General features: G+C 40.9%; 1 protein-coding gene across 15 annotated transcripts in view; it reads left to right on the top strand.

Moving 5' to 3' along the window:
* The window catches only part of LOC130277649 (zinc finger protein 569-like), a 614,204-nt gene that overhangs the window by 526,838 nt on the left and 73,701 nt on the right, over positions 1–13,665 (top strand). The window contains exon 2 of one of the 15 annotated variants that reach the window (XM_056528636.1): positions 5,486–5,605. The exons of the other annotated variants lie outside the window; for them this stretch is intronic. The gene's annotated coding sequence lies outside the window, so the exon portion shown is untranslated. The remainder of the gene's footprint in view (positions 1–5,485; positions 5,606–13,665) is intronic. 15 annotated transcript variants of the gene reach the window in all.

Genomic DNA, 13,665 nt, shown 5'->3' with positions numbered 1-13,665 from the left:
TATTACCTCCTGTTATATTATTATTACCTCTTGTTATATTATTATTACCCTCCTGTTATATTATTACCTCCTGTTATATTATTATTACCCTCCTGTTATATTATTATTACCTCCTGTTATATTATTATTACCTCCTGTTATATTATTATTATCCTCCTGTTATATTATTATTATCCTCCTGTTATATTATTATTACCTCATGTTATATTATTATTACCTCCTGTTATATTATTATTACCCTCCTGTTATATTATTATTACCTCCTGTTATATTATTATTACCTCCTGTTATATTGTTATTACCTCCTGTTATATTGTTATTACCTCCTGTTATATTATTATTACCTCCTGTTATATTATTACCCTCCTGTTATATTATTATTACCCTCCTGTTATATTATTACCTCCTGTTATATTATTATTACCTCCTGTTATATTATTATTATTATCCTCCTGTTATATTATTACCCTCCTGTTATATTATTATTACCCTCCTGTTATATTATTATTACCTCCTGTTATATTATTATTACCCTCCTGTTATATTATTATTACCTCCTGTTATATTATTATTACCCTCCTGTTATATTATTATTACCCTCCTGTTATATTATGAATACCTCCTGTTATATTATTATTACCTCCTGTTATATTGTTATTACCTCCTGTTATATTATTATCATTACCCTCCTGTTATATTATTATTACCCCCCTGTTATATTATTATTACCCTTCTGTTATATTATTATTACCCTCCTGTTATATTATTATTACCCCCGTTATATTAATATTACCCCCCTGTTATATTATTATTACCCTCCTGTTATATTATTATTACCTCCTGTTATATTGTTATTACCTCCTGTTATATTGTTATTATCTCCTGTTATATTATTACCTCCTGTTATATTATTATTACCCTCCTGTTATATTATTACCCTCCTGTTATATTATTATTACCCTCCTGTTATATTATTATTACCCTCCTGTTATATTATTATTACCTCCTGTTATATTATTATTACCCTCCTGTTATATGATTATTACCCTCCTGTTATATTATTACCCTCCTGTTAGATTATTATTACCTCCTGTTATAATATTATTACCCTCCTGTTATATGATTATTACCCTCCTGTTATATTATTATTCCCCTCCTGTTATATTGTTATTACCTCATGTTATATTATTATTACCCTCCTGTTATATTATTATTACCCTCCTGTTAGATTATTATTACCTCCTGTTATATTATTATTACCTCCTGTTATATTATTATTACCTCCTGTTATATTATTATTACCCTCCTGTTATATTATTATTATCCTCCTGTTATATTATTATTACCTCCTGTTATATTATTATTATCCTCCTGTTATATTATTATTACCCTCCTGTTATATTATTATTACCTCCTGTTATATTATTATTACCTCCTGTTATATTATTATTATCCTCCTGTTATATTATTATTACCTCCTGTTATATTGTTATTACCTCCTGTTATATTATTATTACCCTCCTGTTATATTATTATTACCCTTCTGTTATATTATTATTACCCTCCTGTTATATTATTATTACCCCCCTGTTATATTATTATTATTACCCCCCTGTTATATTATTATTACCCTCCTGTTATATTATTATTACCCCCCTGTTATATTATTATTACCCCCCTGTTATATTATTATTACCCCCCTGTTATATTATTATTACCCTTCTGTTATATTATTATTACCCTCCTGTTATATTATTATTACCCCCCTGTTATATTATTATTACCCCCCTGTTATATTATTATTACCCTCCTGTTATATTATTATTACCTCATGTTATATTGTTATTACCTCATGTTATATTATTATTACCTCCTGTTATATTATTATTACCCTCCTGTTATATTATTACCCTCCTGTTATATTATTATTACCCTCCTGTTATATTATTATTACCTCCTGTTATATGATTATTACCCTCCTCTTATATGATTATTACCCTCCTGTTAGATTATTATTACCCTCCTGTTATATTATTATTCCCCTCCTGTTATATTATTATTACCTCCTGTTATATTATTATTACCTCCTGTTATATTATTATTACCTCCTGTTATATTATTATTACCTCCTGTTATATTATTATTATCCTCCTGTTATATTATTATTACCTCCTGTTATATTATTATTACCTCCTGTTACATTATTATTACCTCCTGTTATATTATTATTACCCTCCTGTTATATTATTATTACCCTCCTGTTATATTGTCATTACCTCCTGTTATATTATTATTACCTCCTGTTATATTATTATTCCCCTCCTGTTATATTATTATTACCTCCTGTTATATTATTATTACCTCCTGTTATATTGTTATTACCTCCTGTTATATTATTATTACCTCCTGTTATATTATTATTACCTCCTGTTATATTATTATTACCTCCTGTTATATTATTATTACCTCCTGTTATATTATTATTACCTCCTGTTATATTATTATTACCCTCCTGTTATATTATTATTACCTCCTGTTATATTATTATTACCTCCTGTTATATTATTATTACCTCCTGTTATATTATTATTACCTCCTGTTATATTATTATTCCCCTCCTGTTATATTATTATTACCTCCTGTTATATTATTATTACCTCCTGTTATATTATTATTACCTCCTGTTATATTATTATTACCTCCTGTTATATTATTATTACCTCCTGTTATATTATTATTACCCTCCTGTTATATTATTATTACCTCCTGTTATATTATTATTACCTCCTGTTATATTATTATTACCTCCTGTTATATTATTATTATCCTCCTGTTATATTATTATTACCTCCTGTTATATTATTATTACCTCCTGTTATATTATTATTATTATTATTATTACCTCCTGTTATATTATTATTATCCTCCTGTTATATTATTATTACCCCCCTGTTATATTATTATTACCTCCTGTTATATTATTATTACCTCCTGTTATATTATTATTACCTCCTGTTATATTATTATTACCCTCCTGTTATATTATTATTACCCTCCTGTTATATTGTCATTACCTCCTGTTATATTATTATTATTACCCTCCTGTTATATTATTATTACCTCCTGTTATATGATTATTACCCTCCTGTTATATTATTATTACCTCCTGTTATATTATTATTACCTCCTGTTATATTATTACCCTCCTGTTATATTATTATTACCCTCCTGTTATATTATTATTACCTCCTGTTATATTATTATTACCCTCCTGTTATATTATTATTACCCTCCTGTTATATATGAAGTTTTTAACGGTACCATTTTTGTATTGATTGGACTTTTTGATCGCTTTTTATACATTTTTTCATGATATAAAAAGTGACCAAAAATGCACTATTTTGGACTTTGGAATTTTTTTGCGCGTACAGTGCGGTTTAGTTAATTATATATTTTTATAGTTCGAACATTTCTGCACGCGGCGATACCATATATGACCATATATGACTATGACTACCATATATGTTTATTTTTATTTACACAGTTTTTTGTTTGTTTTTTTCATTGGGAAAAGGGGGGTGATTCTAACTTTTATTAGGGAAGGGGTTAAATGATCTTTATTCACTTATTTTTTACACTTTTCTGGAGCCAGTTGATATATAAAAATATATATTTTTTTTCCTGGACTACCCCTTTAATTACCCGGGCTAGAAAAGGGCCCACACAGAGTCAGGGGAAAGTGCCGGAAAGGGAGAGGGCAGGATAGAGGAGAGAGGGACAGAGACAGGCCCACCTTAAAGGGGTACTCCTCCGGAAAACATCTTAGGGAATAAGATAACTGATCTTGGGGGAGGTTTGGCAATCACTGGGACCCCTGCTATCTGAGCTGCGGCACCCCAGACATCCGTGCACGAAGTGAACTTAGCTGTTGACGTCACGACCACGCCCCTTGTATGTAATGTCACGACCACGCCCCTTGTGATGTCATGACCACGCCCCCTCAATGTGAGTCTATGGGAGGGGGCGTCACGCCCCCACCCATAGACTCACATTAAGGGGGCGTGGCCATGACATCACGATGGGGGCAACAGTCTCCAGGAATCACAAAGCTAGGGAATTGTGGAATTATTAAAGGGGTCCTCTGGAAAAAAAAAAATTATAAATCATCTGGTGCCAGAAAGTTAAACAGATTTGTAAATCATTTCTATTTAAAAATATTAATCCTTCCAGTACTTATCAGCTGCTGTATGCTCCACAGGAAGTTCTTTTCTTTTTGAATTTCCTTTCTGTCTGACCACAGTGCTCTCTGCTGACACCTCTGTCCATGTCAGGAACTGTCCAGAGTAGAAGCAAATCCCCTTAGAAAACCTCTCCTGCTCTGGACAGTTCCTGACATGTACAGAGGTGTCAGCAGAGAGCACTGTGGTCAGACTGAAAGGAAATTCAAAAAGAAAAAAACTTCCTCTGGAACATACAGCACCAGTTGATTTATTAAAAAATGTTTTCTAGTGGAGTTCCCCTTTAAAGTCCCTGTAGAGCACCACAGTCCCCCGATCCAAAGAAGGAGCGAGGTCCACTAAGTCTACCACAAAGTGAGCCTGACCCTGGTGAGGGGCATAGTCATTAATGATGGTAAACGCCCAACACCCAAAAAAAGGGCAATGTACCGGGCGGCAGCGTCATTGGTGACATTTACCACCTGATGAGCAAGAGATTTATGAATAGTCACAGCCGCCCCCTTAGACCTAGACGATGGATTGGTGGTGCTGAACCGGACTGGGTAATATAGTTTTATAGGTGTAGGGGAATGGCCCTCAGGATTGGGGCCCCCAGGGATTCCTAAGGAGTCCTAACGTTTCCCTTTAAGAAACAAAAAAAACTTCAGGCCACAGAGGTAGAGGGGGCAGAAATAATTTGAATACCAAGGCATTGACGCCGGGGACCCCTAGAAGAGACCCGAGCACACAGGCTGGGCCAGTCCTGAAGAGAGAGAAATGGCTTCTATAGTCCTGCAGAAACCCAGGCACATGATCAGGACAGCGAAGGGCCAGAGAACAGTCAGGGCAAAGGGCCCTTTATGATATATAATACTTGAGGTTGTTTATGTCGCATATGATGTGGCCCCTGTATCAGTTAGGGCCCTTCCTTTTCTCATAAAGGTCCTAGTAGGACAAGAACCTTCCAGCTGATCCAGTTGTCTCCTCTTCCCCTCCAGCTGATCCAGTTGTCTCCTCTTCCCCTCCAGCTGATCCGGTTGTCTCCTCTTCCCCTCCAGCTGATCCGGTTGTCTCCTCTTCCCCTCCAGCTGATCCGGTTGTCTCCTCTTCTCCTCCAGCTGATCCAGTTGTCTCCTCTTCCCCTCCAGCTGATCCGGTTGTCTCCTCTTCCCCTCCAGCTGATCCAGTTGTCTCCTCTTCCCCTCCAGCTGATCCAGTTGTCTCCTCTTCCCCTCCAGCTGATCCAGTTGTCTCCTCTTCCCCTCCAGCTGATCCAGTTGTCTCCTCTTCTCCTGAATGACCCCCCAAGGATGGAGAAGGACAGGAATGAGATGACTAAGAGAATATTACACTTCACCCTGGAGATCCTCCACCTGCTGACCGGAGAGGTGAGGTGACCCATCTACATGTCCACCATTGTTGTCCCCATTTACATTTTCACCATTGTTGTCCCCATCTACATTTCCACCATTGTTGTCCCTATCTACATTTCCACCATTGTTGTCCCCATCTACATTTTCACCATTGTTGTCCCCATCTACATTTCCACCATTGTTGTCACCATCTACATTTCCACCATTGTTGTCCCCTCATCTACATTTCCACCATTGTTGTCCCCTCATCTACATTTCCACCATTGTTGTCCCCCCATCTACATTTCCACCATTGTTGTGTCTCCATCTACATTTCCACCATTGTTGTGTCCCCATCTACATTTCCACCATTGTTGTGTCCCCATCTACATTTCCACCATTGTTGTCCCCATCTACATTTCCACCATTGTTGTCCCCATCTTTGGCCCCGCTCTATGTTCTGGATGTCTCTTTGTAGGTGAGGTCTCCAGAACTGACCCCAGTATTCCAGATGTGCTCACTAGAGCTCTATACAGGGGGCACAATCTCCTCTTTGTAGTGAGGGAGGAATACTGGGGTCAGTCCCCTCATTGTCTCTCTCCATACACAGGATTACACCATAGTGAAGAAGACATGGGGGGAGTGTGTGGCCCCCAGCAGCCATCTCCATGAGTCAGGAGGACGGAGCAGGACCCGGGGCCCCATCACAGAGCCTTCACCTCACTCACTGATACATGAGGAGAAGATCCTAGAACTCACCCACAGGATCACTGAGCTGCTGACTGGAGAGGTGACCCTGCTGGGACATTATACAGTAATGGAGGGGTCTGGTGATGATTAGAGAGGTGACACTGCTGGGACATTATACAGTAATGGAGGGGTCTGGTGATGACTGGAGAGGTGACACTGCTGGGACATTATACAGTAATGGAGGGGTCTGGTGATGACTGGAGAGGTGACACTGCTGGGACATAATACATTAATGGAGGGGTCTGGTGATGACTGGAGAGGTGACCCTGCTGGGACATTATACAGTAATGGACGGGTCTGGTGATGATTGGAGAGGTGACCCTGCTGGGACATTATACAGTAATGGAGGGATCTGGTGATGACTGGAGAGGTGACACTGCTGGGACATTATACAGTAATGGAGGAGTCTGGTGATGACTGGAGAGGTGACACTGCTGGGACATTATACAGTAATGGAGAGGTCTGGTGATGATTAGAGAGGTGACCCTGCTGGGACATTATACAGTAATGGAGGAGTCTGGTGATGACTGGAGAGGTGACCCTGCTGGGACATTATACAGTAATGGAGGATTCTGGTGATGACTGGAGAGGTGACACTGCTGGGACATTATACAGTAATGGAGGGGTCTGGTGATGACTGGAGAGGTGACACTGCTGGGACATTATACAGTAATGGAGGGGTCTGGTGATGACTGGAGAGGTGACACTGCTGGGACATTATACAGTAATGGAGGGGTCTGGTGATGACTGGAGAGGTGGCACTGCTGGGACATTATACAGTAATGGAGGGGTCTGGTGATGACTGGAGAGGTGACACTGCTGGGACATTATACAGTAATGGAGAAGTCTGGTGATGACTGGAGAAGTGACACTGCTGGGACATTATACAGTAATGGAGGGGTCTGGTGGTGATTAGAGAGGTGACACTGCTGGGACATTATACAGTAATGAAGGGGTCTGGTGATGATTAGAGAGGTGACCCTGCTGGGACATTATACAGTAATGGAGGGGTCTGGTGATGATTAGAGAGGTGACACTGCTGGGACATTATACAGTAATGGAGGGGTCTGGTGATGACTGGAGAGGTGACACTGCTGGGACATTATACAGTAATGGAGGGGTCTGGTGATGACTACAGAGGTGACACTGCTGGGACATTATACAGTAATGGAGGGGTCTGGTGATGACTGGAGAGGTGACACTGCTGGGACATAATACATTAATGGAGGGGTCTGGTGATGACTGGAGAGGTGACCCTGCTGGGACATTATACAGTAATGGACGGGTCTGGTGATGATTGGAGAGGTGACACTGCTGGGACATTTTACAGTAATGGAGGGATCTGGTGATGACTGGAGAGGTGACACTGCTGGGACATTATACAGTAATGGAGGAGTCTGGTGATGACTGGAGAGGTGACCCTGCTGGGACATTATACAGTAATGGAGGAGTCTGGTGATGACTGGAGAGGTGACCCTGCTGGGACATTATACAGTAATGGAGGATTCTGGTGATGACTGGAGAGGTGACACTGCTGGGACATTATACAGTAATGGAGGGGTCTGGTGATGACTGGAGAGGTGACACTGCTGGGACATTATACAGTAATGGAGGGGTCTGGTGATGACTGGAGAGGTGGCACTGCTGGGACATTATACAGTAATGGAGGGGTCTGGTGATGACTGGAGAGGTGACACTGCTGGGACATTATACAGTAATGGAGAAGTCTGGTGATGACTGGAGAAGTGACACTGCTGGGACATTATACAGTAATGGAGGGGTCTGGTGATGATTAGAGAGGTGACACTGCTGGGACATTATACAGTAATGGAGGGGTCTGGTGGTGATTAGAGAGGTGACACTGCTGGGACATTATACAGTAATGAAGGGGTCTGGTGATGATTAGAGAGGTGACACTGCTGGGACATTATACAGTAATGGAGGGGTCTGGTGATGATTAGAGAGGTGACACTGCTGGGACATTATACAGTAATGGAGGGGTCTGGTGATGATTAGAGAGGTGACACTGCTGGGACATTATACAGTAATGGAGGGGTCTGGTGATGATTAGAGAGGTGACACTGCTGGGACATTATACAGTAATGGAGGGGTCTGGTGATGACTGGAGAGGTGACACTGCTGGGACATAATACATTAATGGAGGGGTCTGGTGATGACTGGAGAGGTGACCCTGCTGGGACATTATACAGTAATGGACGGGTCTGGTGATGATTGGAGAGGTGACACTGCTGGGACATTTTACAGTAATGGAGGGATCTGGTGATGACTGGAGAGGTGACACTGCTGGGACATTATACAGTAATGGAGGAGTCTGGTGATGACTGGAGAGGTGACCCTGCTGGGACATTATACAGTAATGGAGGAGTCTGGTGATGACTGGAGAGGTGACACTGCTGGGACATTATACAGTAATGGAGGATTCTGGTGATGACTGGAGAGGTGACACTGCTGGGACATTATACAGTAATGGAGGGGTCTGGTGATGACTGGAGAGGTGACACTGCTGGGACATTATACAGTAATGGAGGGGTCTGGTGATGACTGGAGAGGTGGCACTGCTGGGACATTATACAGTAATGGAGGGGTCTGGTGATGACTGGAGAGGTGACACTGCTGGGACATTATACAGTAATGGAGAAGTCTGGTGATGACTGGAGAAGTGACACTGCTGGGACATTATACAGTAATGGAGGGGTCTGGTGATGATTAGAGAGGTGACACTGCTGGGACATTATACAGTAATGGAGGGGTCTGGTGGTGATTAGAGAGGTGACACTGCTGGGACATTATACAGTAATGGAGGGGTCTGGTGATGATTAGAGAGGTGACACTGCTGGGACATTATACAGTAATGGAGGGGTCTGGTGATGATTAGAGAGGTGACACTGCTGGGACATTATACAGTAATGGAGGGGTCTGGTGATGATTAGAGAGGTGACACTGCTGGGACATTATACAGTAATGGAGGGGTCTGGTGATGACTGGAGAGGTGACACTGCTGAGATATTATACAGTAATGGAGGGGTCTGGTGATGATTAGAGAGGTGACACTGCTGGGACATTATACAGTAATGGAGGGGTCTGGTGATGACGGTATCATTGTGTGTCAGGTTCCTATAAGGTGTCAGGATGTGGCGGTCTATTTCTCCATGGAGGAGTGGGAGTATGTAGAAAGACACAAGGATCTGTACCAGGACATAGTCATGATGGAGGATCACCGGCCCCTCACATCACAAGGTAAGAAGAGACATATATATAGATATCACTCTCACTACCTAATAACATAGAAATATATCCAGCACTGATGTATTCATTCACTGTGTGTTCCCTACAGATGGAGTCATTGTTAGAAATCCACCCGAGAGGTGTCCCCGCCCTCTGTATTCCCAGGACTGTCCAAAGGGAAATGTCCCAGAGAACCATCAGGTAGATGAGGCTAAAGTTTCACCAAATATGATCGTAAAGAAATGGAACCCAAGTCAATTTCTTATATTTCTTGTCTGTTTAGAGTGAAGATCTGATCGATATTAAGGTTGAGGTTATAGATGAACCAGAAGAGGAGACGGATTTCGGGTCCGATCAGCAGTGTAAGGAGGGGGAGACTTTTATTGGTGGAGGGTCTCCTAGATACTACTACACCCATCATCTGATCATCACATGGAATAATCTATTCATCACTGTGTGTTCCCTACAGATGGAGTCATTGATAGAAATCCACCCGAGAGGTGTCCCCGCCCTCTGTATTCCCAGGACTCTCCAGAGGGAAATGTCTCAGAGAAGCATCAGGTAGATGTGGCTGGTCCTATACCACATCACCCGTGTATGAGGGAAGTGAAGCAGGAAATTCCAGGAGGTTTTACCCCAGGTATGTAATACTTCCAGGAGGTGTTACTCCAGGTTTGTACTAATTCCAGGAGGTGTTACCCCAGGTATGTAGTAATTCCAGGAGGTGTTACCCCAGGTATGTAATAATTCCAGGAGGTGTTACGCCAGGTATGTAATAATTCCAGGAGGTGTTACCCCAGGTATGGGATAATGGGTTTACAGAGGGAATAGAGAGGTTTCCTAAAGTTTATCAGTTGTTTTTTAGATCAATATAAAACTGGCTTTGCTAAGTGATGTGTTATGAAACAGGAGTAGAAACAAGAGTAGCACAGTAAGGAATGGGTTACACTTAGCAATGAGCTCTTGTTGCTGATATTAAAAGGAAGCTTTTACTGAACTTTCAGGAACATTGTAGATCCTCTGGAGAATGCAGACAGACTCACAGAGTGCAGTAGACTGTCAGCAGGTTAAAGCCTCCTGCCATGATGTTAAATTGGCTTCAGGAACATGGCACCAAGTTCTCCTGACCTCCTCGGCCTCAAATCGTAATCATACAGACATTTCTGGGACAAGATAGAAGAGGCTGTTCAGAAGATGTCAGGACATCTATCTAATACGTGCTGAGAAATATCGAAAGGGATCCTGTCCGCATGGACATATTTCTGCTTAAGCTTCGTCACCGAGTGCAGTGGTCTTTATATGGAAGACCCACTCGATGCAAAACTGCAACCTCCAGCCTGCCCGGACAGCCAACGGCTGTCCGGGCAGGCTGGAGGTTGCAGTTTTGCAACGGGTGGGTCTTCAAAATGGAGCTCACTGACTTAGTGGGGTCTATATCACTATCGCCTTAGTCTGAAGACCCAAGAACGATCAATTCAGGCTGAAAATCTTTACTGCTAGAAGTTGTGTACAAAATCGCGGGACCCCCGTGATCGGACATCTCCCAAAAATGACTGACTACATGAAGCTAATATATCAATTTATTCAAGTAGAAAAAAAACCCTATTATAGCAAAAAAATTAAAATAAACTATAAATATCAATTAACGAATACATAGTTCTCCAGTGATGAACACCTGTGTATCCCAACGCGTTTCTCCATGTATCTTATAATATACAACGGTTCATCAGGGGATCATAAATCCAGTATACAATGTACACATAGGATAAGGGATTTTCAGAGAGAAAAAGATTATATATTTATATATATATGTGTGTGTGTGTGTATATATATATATATATATATATATATATATATAGAGCAGAGTGTGAACATATAAGATAGGCCAACAATAATACAAATGATATGGACAAATACAGCTAGATCAATATATTGTGTCTGACACTTAAAGGGGTACTCCGGTGGAAAACAATTTATTTTAAAATGAAATGGTGCCAGAAAGTTACACAGGTTTGTAAATAATTTCTATTAAAAAATCTTAATCCTTCCAGTACTTATCAGCTGCTGTATACTACAGAGGAAGTTCCTTTTTTTTTTTCTGTCTGTCCACAGTGCTCTCTGCTGACATCAGTGTCCATGTCAGGAACTATCCAGAGTACAGGAACTGTCCCCATAGCAAACCTCTCCGGGACAGAGGTGTCAGCAGAGAGCACTGTGGTCAGACTGAAAAAAAAAAATCAAAAAGAAAAGAACTTTCTCTGTAGTAGTAAACAGCAGCTGATAAGTACTGGAAGGATTAAGATTTTTTTTAATAGAAGTCATTTACAAATCTGTTTAACTTTCTGGCACCAGTTGATTTAAAATAAATTGTTTTCCACCGGAGTACCCCTTTAACATGCCAGATGTAAACGGCCGTGAATCTGTATTTGGAGCAGGCTCAATCAAATGAGCACAGATCAATGGAGTTCAATAAAACTGCATTGATCTGTATGTGGAATCTAATGATATAGATTATAGAGGATAAGATGTCTGATCGTGGAAGGCCCGCCGCTGGGACCCCCGTGATCTCGTATGGAACGCCAGCTGCTGCAACGGAGGCCGTCACGCCCCCTCCCATAGACTTGCTTTGCTAGTCATCAGGCACGGACCGAAGTTCGCTCCGTTCACCTGATGTCTGGGGTGCCGCAGCAGAGATCGTGGGCGTTCCCAGCAGCGGGACCCCTGCAATCGGACATCCTTCAGATAGGGGATAAGATATCTAGGGCTGGAGTCCCCCTTTAAAGGGGTACTCCACTGCTCAGCGTTTGGAACAAATAGCCTTCCCCCTCATGATGTCACACCCCGCTCCCTCAATATAAGCCTATGGGAGGGGGCGTGACAGCTGTAACGCCCCCTCCCATAGACTTACATTGAGGGGGGGGCTATCACGTCACAAGCTCCCGGCGTCGGCTCCAGCGTTCGGAACAGTTTGTTTCAAATGCTGAGCAGCGGAGTACCCCTTTAAGGGACTAATAAAGTGTTGAACTTTTTTTTTTTTTTTTTATAAAAGTTTAAAAAACACACATTAACGCCTTCTATATTAAAAGTTCTCACCCCCCCCCCCCTTTTCCCCTTTTCCATACAAAAACCATGTAAACATAATAAAAATAAACGTTTTTGGTATTTGCGGAAAAATAAAGATGTTATAGGGGTCAGAAAATGGCAATATAAAATAAAAATTCTAAAAAGTTTAGAATCTAAAATAAAAATTCTAAAAAGTTTAGAATGTAAAAAAAATCTAAAAAGTTTAGAATGTAAAAAAAAAATTCTAATAAGTTTAGAATATAAAAAATTCTAAACTTATTAGAATTTTTTTTTATATTCTAAACTTATTAGGATTTTTTTTTATATTCTAAAAAGTTTAGAATTTTTAAATGAGTTAAACCTGACGGAAACTAAACAAATTTGGTATTGCTGTAATCGGGGCGACCTAAAGTATCAAAATACCATGTAAGTCAGACCACAAGGTGAATGGCGTAAAGAAAAAAAATTTGCTATTTCACCTCACAAATAATTTTTTCCTTGTTTCGGAGCATATGTTGAAAAATGAAAAATGAAAGGTGTCCTTACAAATTACAATTGGTCCTGCAAAAAAACAAGTCCACATATGGGTCTGTAGATGGGGAAATCTCTGTTTTCTGTATCGCGTCTCGATAAGAGAGGAAGACTCCGCCTCCTGTCTTGTAATTTGTCGGCTCCTACAACCTGATGAATCCGCACTCACACTCATATAACTTTATATGGGAGTGAGATGATATTGTGCTGTGACTAAAGGGTGAGGGGAGAGGGAACATGTGGTCCTGCTTTATTGCTGAATGAGTGTTTTGGGCAGGAGGGTGGTTCTACTTTCATACTGTGTGGAGGTAAAGGGCTGGGGGGTGGCCCTGCTTTGGTACTGTGTGAGGGTAAGGGGCTGATGGGTGGCCCTGCTTTGTTACTGGGTGAGGGTAGGTGGCTGATGGGTGGCCCTGCTTTGTTACGAACGTGTGATGGTAGAGGGCTGATTAGTGGCCCTGCTTTGGTACTGTGTGAGGGTAGGGGGCTGATGGGTGGCCCTGCTT

Source organism: Hyla sarda, chromosome 1, assembly GCF_029499605.1.
Source record: "Hyla sarda isolate aHylSar1 chromosome 1, aHylSar1.hap1, whole genome shotgun sequence".
NCBI lineage: Eukaryota > Metazoa > Chordata > Amphibia > Anura > Hylidae > Hyla > Hyla sarda.
The sequence above is the reverse complement of the archived record's forward strand: the minus strand, read 5'-3'. Positions and strand labels throughout refer to the sequence as shown.